Source organism: Pipistrellus kuhlii, unplaced genomic scaffold (assembly GCF_014108245.1).
Source record: "Pipistrellus kuhlii isolate mPipKuh1 unplaced genomic scaffold, mPipKuh1.p scaffold_m20_p_1, whole genome shotgun sequence".
NCBI lineage: Eukaryota > Metazoa > Chordata > Mammalia > Chiroptera > Vespertilionidae > Pipistrellus > Pipistrellus kuhlii.
In genome coordinates, this window is record NW_023425404.1 from 82744671 (window position 1) to 82753670 (window position 9000).

Genomic DNA, 9000 nt, shown 5'->3' on the forward strand with positions numbered 1-9000 from the left:
CTCTGCACACCAAAAACAAAAAACAAAAACCATCAAGAAAATGGAACAACTGTATGGAAGAACGTATTTGTCAATGATATATCTGATAAAAAGTTAACACCCAAAATACGTAAGGAACTCATACAAATTAACAAAAGAAAGACAAACAATCCAATTAAAAAGTGGGCAAAGGACCAAAATAGACAATTCTCCAAAGAGGACATACAGATGGCCAAGAGATATGTGAAAAAATGCTCAAAGTCACTAGTTATCAGAGAGATGAAAATTGAAATGACAATCAGGTATCACCACACAACTGTCAGAATGGCTACCATCAACAAATCAAGTGCTGGAGAAGATGTGGAGAAAAGGGAACGCCAATACACTGCTGGTGGGATCAGTCATTCTGGAAAACAATATGGAGTTTCCTCAGAAAATTAAATATGGGCCGAAACCGGTTTGGCTCAGTGGATATAGAGCATCAGCCTGCAGACTGAAAGGTCCCAGGTTCGATTCCGGTCAAGGGCATGTACCTTGGTTGCGGGCGCATCCCCAGTAGGGGGTGTGCAAGAGGCAGCTGATCGATGATTCTCTCTCATCGATGTTTCTGACTCTCTATTCCTCTCTCTTCCTCTCTGTAAAAAATCAATAAAATATTAAAAAAAAAAAAAGAAAATTAAATATGGGACTTCCATTTGACACAATGATCCCACTTTTAGGAATATATCCTAAGAAACCCAAAATACCAATAAGAAAGAATGTATGCACCCCTATGTTCATAGCAGCACAATCTACAATAGTTATTATCTGTTAACATTCCAAGTGCCCATTAGTAGATGAGTGGATAAAAAAGCTGTGGTACATTAATACAATGGAATATTATACAGCCGTAAAAAAAGAAGGCTCTCTTACCCTTTGAGACAGGGAGGGAATGGGGGTGAGGAGGGAGGACATGGCGAGCATCATACTAAGCTAAATAAGTCAGAAAAAGATAAGTATCTCATGCTCTCACTCATATGTGAAATCTAATAAACTCATGAATAAAATATATCCAGAGACATAGTAGCATAGAACAGGTTGAAGAATCTGAGGAAAGGCAGAGGAGAGTGGGTGGGAAGAAATTAACCAAAGAACTTGTATGCATATATGCATAACTCATGGACATGGACAATAGGGTTGCTGAAGGCCTAGGGTGAGGGTGAGGGGCAGGCTAGAAGGGGTCATTGAAAGATAAAGGGCAACATATATAATACTGTCAATAATAAAGATTTAATATTTTTTTAATGTGCTCACTTTGTCACATTATTTGAACCAATATTTATGCAGGTTTTTTTCTTCTAATTCAGAAATTTTGACATATTTTTGGTTTCCTATTAAATATTTAGAACCTCTAAGCAGATATTTCCTACAGTAAATTGTTTGCAAGAATGGCCAGCATAATTCCCATACCCTTATTTTTGCTCTTGGAAGGGGGGGAAAAATTCCTTTCTTCCTTTCCAGGTTCTCGGCTAAGGTATAACAAAACACTGATTAACACAAAAAGAACCAAAAATCAAAAATAAAACTCAAGTTTATTATCATGGATAACTCATATACACATGAGCAAATCAGGTATGAATAACTCTTTTTGAAATTTTGTTTCAGTTTCTGCATAGATGACTGTGAACAGGCAGCTTCACTTTCCCTTCCAATAGTTCAAGGAGCTAGTGTTGCAGTATGGGTTTAGTTTCTTGGGAGTAGGAGTGAGAGGGTGGCTAGAATTTAGGCTTATATAAAATATTTTAAAGCAATTTTCCCCCCTCTGGTTGGTGTGGCTTCGTTGGTTGGACACCATCTGGTGCACCAGGAGATTGTTGGTACTATTCCCTGTAAGGATACATGCCTGGTGCAGGCTTCATCTCTTGTAGGATGCATGCAGGAAGCAGCCAATCAATGTTATACTCTCACATTGATGTTTCTCTTTCCCTTTCACTTACTCTTTCTAAGAATAAAAATCAGTAAGTTATTCTTAAAAAAATTTTTTTTTTCAGAAGAGTGATAAGACCAAGGAAAGGGGCTGTGAGCAACAAATTATTGGAAGGTAAATCTATGGTAGATTAATCAGTAAAATCAATTATGCAGAGTCTTCTGATGCCCTCTCTGGGCTAAGGATCTAGGGTTGTCAGTTTTTAACTTCTGGACAAATTTAAGTTCTGCTTTTAGGCAAATAAGGGAGAGGGCAGAGAGCTTTTCTTGTGTCTGCTTTTATTTGCCTTGAGTTCAAATATGCTTTTTTATTTCCGCAAAGGGAAAAACGCATCGTAAGCTCATAAAAAGTTATGTGCTGTTTATGTGACGAAGCCTTAAAAGAACGGCAGTGTCAAAATTGGTTTGCCAAATTTCGTTCTGGTGATTTTTCACTCAAAGATGAAAAACGCTCTGGTCGTCCAGTTGAAGTTGATGACGCCCTAATCAAAGCAATAATCAATTCGGACTGTCACAGTACAACACGTGAGACTGCAGAGAAGCTTCATGTATCACATACATGCATTGAAAATCACTTAAAACAACTTGGCTATGTTCAAAAACTCGATACATGGGTTCCTCACGAACTGAAAGAATCACAGTTAACGCAACGCATTAGCAGCTGCGATTTGCTAAAGAAACATAATGAAAATGATCCATTTTTAAAACGACTGATAACTGGCGATGAAAAATGGGTTGTTTACAACAATATCAAGTGGAAAAGATCGTGGAGCAGGCCAGGTGAACCAACTCAAACAACATCAAAAGCTGATATTCATCAAAAGAAGGTTTTGTTATCAGTTTGGTGGGATTACAAAGGAATTGTCTACTTTGAACTCTTACCACCCAACCGAACGATCAATTCTGATGTCTACATTGAACAACTAACGAAATTAAACAATGCAGTTGAAGAAAAGCGGCCCGAATTGACAAATCGAAAAGGTGTTGTATTCCATCATGACAATGCAAGGCCACACACATCTTTGGTCACTCGGCAAAAATTAATGGAGCTTGGTTGGGATGTTTTGCCACATCCACCATATAGTCCTGACCTTGCACCATCTGATTACTTTTTGTTTTGATCTTTACAAAACTCTTTGAATGGTAAAAATTTCAATAATGATGATGATGTCAAATTGTACCTGCTTCAGTTTTTTGCTAATAAAAACCAGAAGTTTTTTGAAGGTGGGATTATGATGCTGCCTGAAAGATGGCAAAAGGTCATTGATCAAAATGGGCAATACATTACAGAATAAAGTTATTTTTTATGTTAAAGTAGCAAATTCTGCTCCTCTTCAGAAGTCATTTCTCATACTGACTCTGTGTTTGGCCATGTGGGTTGCCTTAGTCATTAGGACAAAAGCAAACATTACACAAGCAGAGACTTAGCATAATTCAAGCAGGGCCTGAATATTGGGCCTTGCCCTCTCTCACTACTCTCTGGAACCCTGGGAACACCATGTGATAAAGGCCAGGGACAGTCTACTGAAGAGCAGGGACAAAACATCCCAATTGAGATGCTCTTGCCATCTGGCTAAGTAGCCTGCCAACCCCTGGACTTGTTAGTAAGGCCATCCAGCTGTCAGCCAGACTGTCAGCTGAGCAAAAACAGGTAGCACAGTAGAACTCAGATGAGCCAGCCCAGGGCAGGAGAACTATACAGCTAACTTGGTTTGAAATCAAACTATTATTGGTTGAAGCCACTAAATTTTGGAGTGGCTTATAATACAACGAAATCTGATGCTCCACATCCAAATACAACAGTTTAGCCTAAAACATTATAAACTCTTTGAGGACAAGTCATAAGACTTTCAGCGCTGTTCATAGTAGGAAAATACTAGAAACAGAGTGAATGCTCCTGTTGTATGATACCATTGTGAGAAATGCTCATCTATTCCAATTCAAATAACAGACTCAGAAACCGAAGTATGGCGAAAATGAGACTTTTAATATGTTCTTGAGAATAGGATCCATCCAGTTGTACCGGCACACATGGAGTAGCAATCACAGCCTATATATCCCCACAGGTGTGCCTGATGGGTCGCCTAGGTCTCCCATTGAGACATTTTAATAAAAAAATTGGGCTGAGATCTTTTCTAGTTGTAGCCGCCTCCCACTGTCTAGTTGAGGTGGGCACCTCGGGGGTTTCCACCATGATGCCGGCTCACATACACAGTTCTTTTTCCTTATATTTTCTTCCCTCCTCCCTACATTCTGTTTGCCCTGGGGAAATTCAGTAACCACTTCCATTAAAAGTTGGCTATGCTGAAAATGGATCACAGAGGCCTACTTCCTACACCATGGAATATCATTTAGTCTGTAAAGAAATTATTCAATCTGTACCCATCATCAAATATTTTATGTACATAAAACATAAACAAAACAACCCACATTTTTGAGAAACCAAGATGGAGGCCTAGATAAGCACCTAAGCTGCTGCCTCACACAACAATTTCAAAACAACAACTAAAAGACAGAATGTACATCATCCAAAACCACAGGAAAGATGGCTGAATGGAAAAATCTACAACTAGAAAGAAGGAGAGAGGCTGGATCAGGGGAGCTGCAAAGTGCTGAGGTAGGGAGACATGCGCAGAGAGGAAGAGAGGCCGAGTGCCTGGCTGGCGGGAGGGGAAAGGAAGCCCCCGACTGCACTGAACCCCATTTCCAACTGCACTAAACCCCAGCCCCGGTGGAAACCCTTGTCTCCTTTTCCTCCAATTGATGGTCCTTTCCCCCCCCTCCTCCCGCCCCGCCCCGGCCACTCCCACCCCCAGAACAAGCCCCCACAGCCCCAGTATCTGAGCCCATAGGTTATGCTAATATGTATGTATACAAATCCTTTGGTTGATTTCTAATCCCCTTCCCTGGCCTTCTCTCTGAGGTTGGACGGTCTGCTCAGTGTTACCTTGTCTCTGGATTTATTTTTGTCTGTCAGTTTATATTCATTATATCTCACAAATGAATGAGATTGTGTGATCTCTCTCTCTCTCCACTGGCTTATTTCACTTAGCATAATGTTCTCTAATTCCACCCATGCTATTGCAAATGGTAAAACTTCCTTCTTTTTTTATAGCAGAGTAGTATACCATTGTGTAGATGTACAACAGTTTTTTAATCAACTCATCTGCTGATGAGCACTTAGGCTGTTTCCAAGTCTTAGCTATTGTAAATTGTACTGTTATGAACATAGGGGTGCATATATCCTTTCTGATTGGTCTTTCTGGTTTCTTGGGATTAGTTCTAGAAGTGGGGTTACTGGGTCAAATGGGAGTTCCATTTTTAACTTTTTGAGGATATAATTTGCTTTTAAATAGTGCAGTAAAAGTGGTGAATGTGCAAATGTGAGAATTTTTATCTTCACCATACTTAATTGGGAAAACAATTTACAAGTTTTTAGTTACTATTTGGAAGACTAAACAGAAGCCCATATTCCAGAAAGCCCTTCAGTTAGCTTTATCTCTGATCACTATTTGGTAATCAGCATAATGGGTTTTATATCTGACTTCACATTAGTGGAAATGTCTGGGGGTTAGGCTATCCTCTTGCCCCTGCAAGCCCAGTTGCCTGTGCATTTTGGAACTGTGCTGGAAGACATAATCCTGTGTCTGGACTTGTCTCTCACCCATTCCTGACCATGTCTGTTGAACCCTGCTGCTAGGATATTCTTGAGTCTGCCTTAGGCAATCCTTTTATGTAAGGTCCTTGATGGTATGCCTGAGAGTTCTATTTCATGGAACTTACAGAACAGGCGCTAAGACTTGCTAGTAAATATTTGTAGACGTGACAGAGTTCCCTGAGAGTTGCTTTTATTGTAGCAAATTGCCCCATAAAGAAGTGGTTTCATGTAACTCACCTATCTCTGTCTTTTTGTGGTGCCCCATATTCATTAATTCTTAAAAGGGCCTAATAATGTGAATGACCAAATTGGCTTAGGTAGACCACATCATAAACAGTCTCAAAAATGTTTCTTCAAGATCTGTCCACACTCCAACAGAGTCCCTGAGGGAACCTCCTGGAAAAGAGAAGAATGCTAAAGCAAGCACCATGCCCTCACTCTCTATCCCCACCCTCTCACTCCTACCCCAAGAACCTAACCCATAACTGCAACGCTAGCTCCACAGCCTGTTGGTAGAGAAAGTGAAACTGCCAGTGCATGGTCATCTATGCAGAAACTGGAACAAATTTCCATATCACACTTCTGTGATATTCCAGAAGGTCAAAGAAACTTAGTTAAGTTTGAAAGCAGTTACTGAGTTTTTGTAGTGGGGCCAGGCTTGGGTGGGTAGAGGGGTGGTAGAATAAATACATTTCATGAAATTTAAAGAGAAAAAATGTGCGTCAAGCTACTTAACTAAATAATATAATTACCAAGATATTTTCCATGCTTACTATGTGCTAGGAATTGTGCCAAGCACTGTAAATGGATTATTTGGCTTAATCCTCCCAACAAATGAATGTGCTATGTACTGTTTTTGACTCTTTTTGTAACCAGACAATCAATGGGTCAGAGATTTTAAAGGACTCTAGATGGGCTTTTTCTGGGTGGAGAATTCTCTGTTCACGTCTGGACCCTGGGAAGGTCCAGAGGTAAGAGATAATGGTCTTAGCAAGTGAAGAGTGGTCTAAGTGAAAGGAAATGTCCATTGTGAAGTGGCCTAAAGGTCAGTTCCCAGGGGAGGGGCATCAATTCAATTATTTGATCAAACCTAACATTCTACCTTTTTTGTTTTATGGAATAGGGACAAAGATCATATCTTCCATAGTTACTTCCTGAGAGGGGGGACATAAGATAACAGGGGGCTGGACTTCAATTGTAGTCAACTGGAACACTGTATAGATTCCTCATGGTTTGAGCGAGGGGTCGCAGCAACATGATTTCCCTGAGAGACGGGTTGGTGAACGCTCAATAATGGTCCTATCGAGTGGCTTGGGAGGTAAAAGCTGGTTCTAAGGCTATCACTTGTCTGGTGTTGCTGATTTTTCTGGACTTGGCGCTGAAATACAACTGAGGCCTAAATGTTATCTTTAGAAAAGAAAAGATCAAGGGTCTAAGTTGCCTGACTAGTGATATGAAAGGGAAAGATAGGTTACCCTGCGGGTGAGGTTCTTGTTTTTCCAGTTTTGCCCCTTTTTTGTAGTTCCTTAGACAGGATTTCAAAATATGATGGAGCAGTGGTTGGGCCCCCTAGGCCAGTTCCAATCCCTGCTGTGATGCTGAAGGTTATGAGAAGAGGGATTATCTGGATTGCCCTTTTGTGTCAGATATGATGGGTTAGCAGTGGTTCTCAATCTTTCTAATGCTGCGACCCTTTGATACAGTTCCTCATGTTGTGGTGACCCCCAACCATAAAATGTGGCTGGGGGTTGCCCTCCCCCTCTCCCACCCGCATCTCGGAGCAACCCTACCCCTCTGCTGCTGAGCAAGCCCTGTCCTGGGGCCCGAAGCCACCATGAACAGCCTGTCGGTGACTGAGCTCTGCTGCCTCTTCTGTTGCCGGCCCTGCCCTGGCCGCATTGCCGCCAAGCTCGCCTTCCTGCCGCCGCAGCCCACCTACTTGCCGGTGCCTGCGCCTGGCCTCCACGGGCACCCCCAGACGTTGGAAGCTCCACCTGATGGAGCGCTCTGGTTTCCAGTACAGCCAGCAGGAGCTGGACACTATTGAGGTTTTCCTGACCAAGAGCAGCGGGGGCAACCGCGCTGCCTGCATGTATGTGCGCTGTGTGCCCGGAGCCAGGTACACAGTCCTTTTCTCATATGGCAATGCAGTGGACCTGGGCCAGATGAGCAGCTTCTACATTGGCCTGGGCACACGTACCAACTGTAATAACTTCTCCTATGGCTACTGGACTATGGCGTTAGCTGGGGCAGGCCCCCTGAGAAGAACCTTTATGCCGACCCCAATGCTGCCGGCAGGCCTTGCGCACCCGGTGCGGCGTCAGTCCAGGTAGCATCGTCCTGTACGGCAGACGTCGGCACAGTGCCCGCCGTGGCCCTGCCTCCCGCTCGAGTGCGCTGCGGTGGTGCTGCGCTCCCCGCTCACCTCGGGCATGCGTGTTGCCTTCCCAGACACCAGGAAGACCCACTACTTTGATGCTTTCCCCAACATCGAGAAGGTGTCCAAGATCACATCGCTGGTGCTTATCATCCATGGCACGGAGGACTAGGTGATCGGCTTCTCGCACGGGCTGGTGCTTTATGAGCGCTGCCCTAAGGCCGTGGAGCCGCTGGTGAATGGAGGGAGCCGGGCACCACTACATTGAGCTCTGCAGCCAGTACCTGGATCGCCTGCGCCGCTTCATCTCCCAGGAGCTGCCCAGCCAGCGCGCCTCGTGGAGCTGCTGCGCCCGAGCTAAGCCAGGAACAGACATCAGCAATAAGGCCCCAGGGGCTGCATGTGTACCCCTGGTGAGCCCCAGTCCCCCCAGGCAGCTGGCCGGCAATGAGGTTGAAACTGCCCCTGCCTAGGGGCTGTGGATGACGTGCAAGGGGCAGAGCCATGCTTTCCTTTTCTCTTGGAAGAAAAAAAAAAAAAAAAAAAAAAAAAGTGTAGGGGTATGATGTTTTGTCCGAAGCAGTAGGATATAATGGTAGAGCAGGACAAACAAAGTTGAGACTGGAGGGTGAAAAGGCCTGGACATAGGGAATTTGACCATTTTCCATTACAGTGACAGCAATTATGTAAATTGCTCAGTCTGTTAAAATTAAAAGTGTCATTTTCAGGCCATTAAGACTTGTTATCTAGTTTATATCATGGCCAAACAATGTTACAAAAGTGAAGGAGGCACTTGGGCATGATCTCCCTCATGAGTGTGCAGAGGGTGTGTTGCGGCCCACAAGAGAGGGAGGGTGAGTTACAGACAACAATCCAAAAGTGACTGTTTAGAGCAGGTATCCCCACTGCTAAACAAATCACCATGAGACACAAAGGGATGACTCTCCAGAATGGGTGTCCCCAGTGCAGAAGGACCCAAAGCTGAATGGCTGAGGAGTTTTCTGGCCTAGCATTAGGACTA

At 43.4% G+C, this 9000-nt stretch overlaps 1 pseudogene; it reads left to right on the plus strand.

Moving 5' to 3' along the window:
- The first annotated feature begins 7345 nt into the window (after positions 1–7345).
- LOC118716458 lies at positions 7346–8516 on the plus strand (annotated as a pseudogene).
- Positions 8517–9000: the final 484 nt, after the last annotated feature.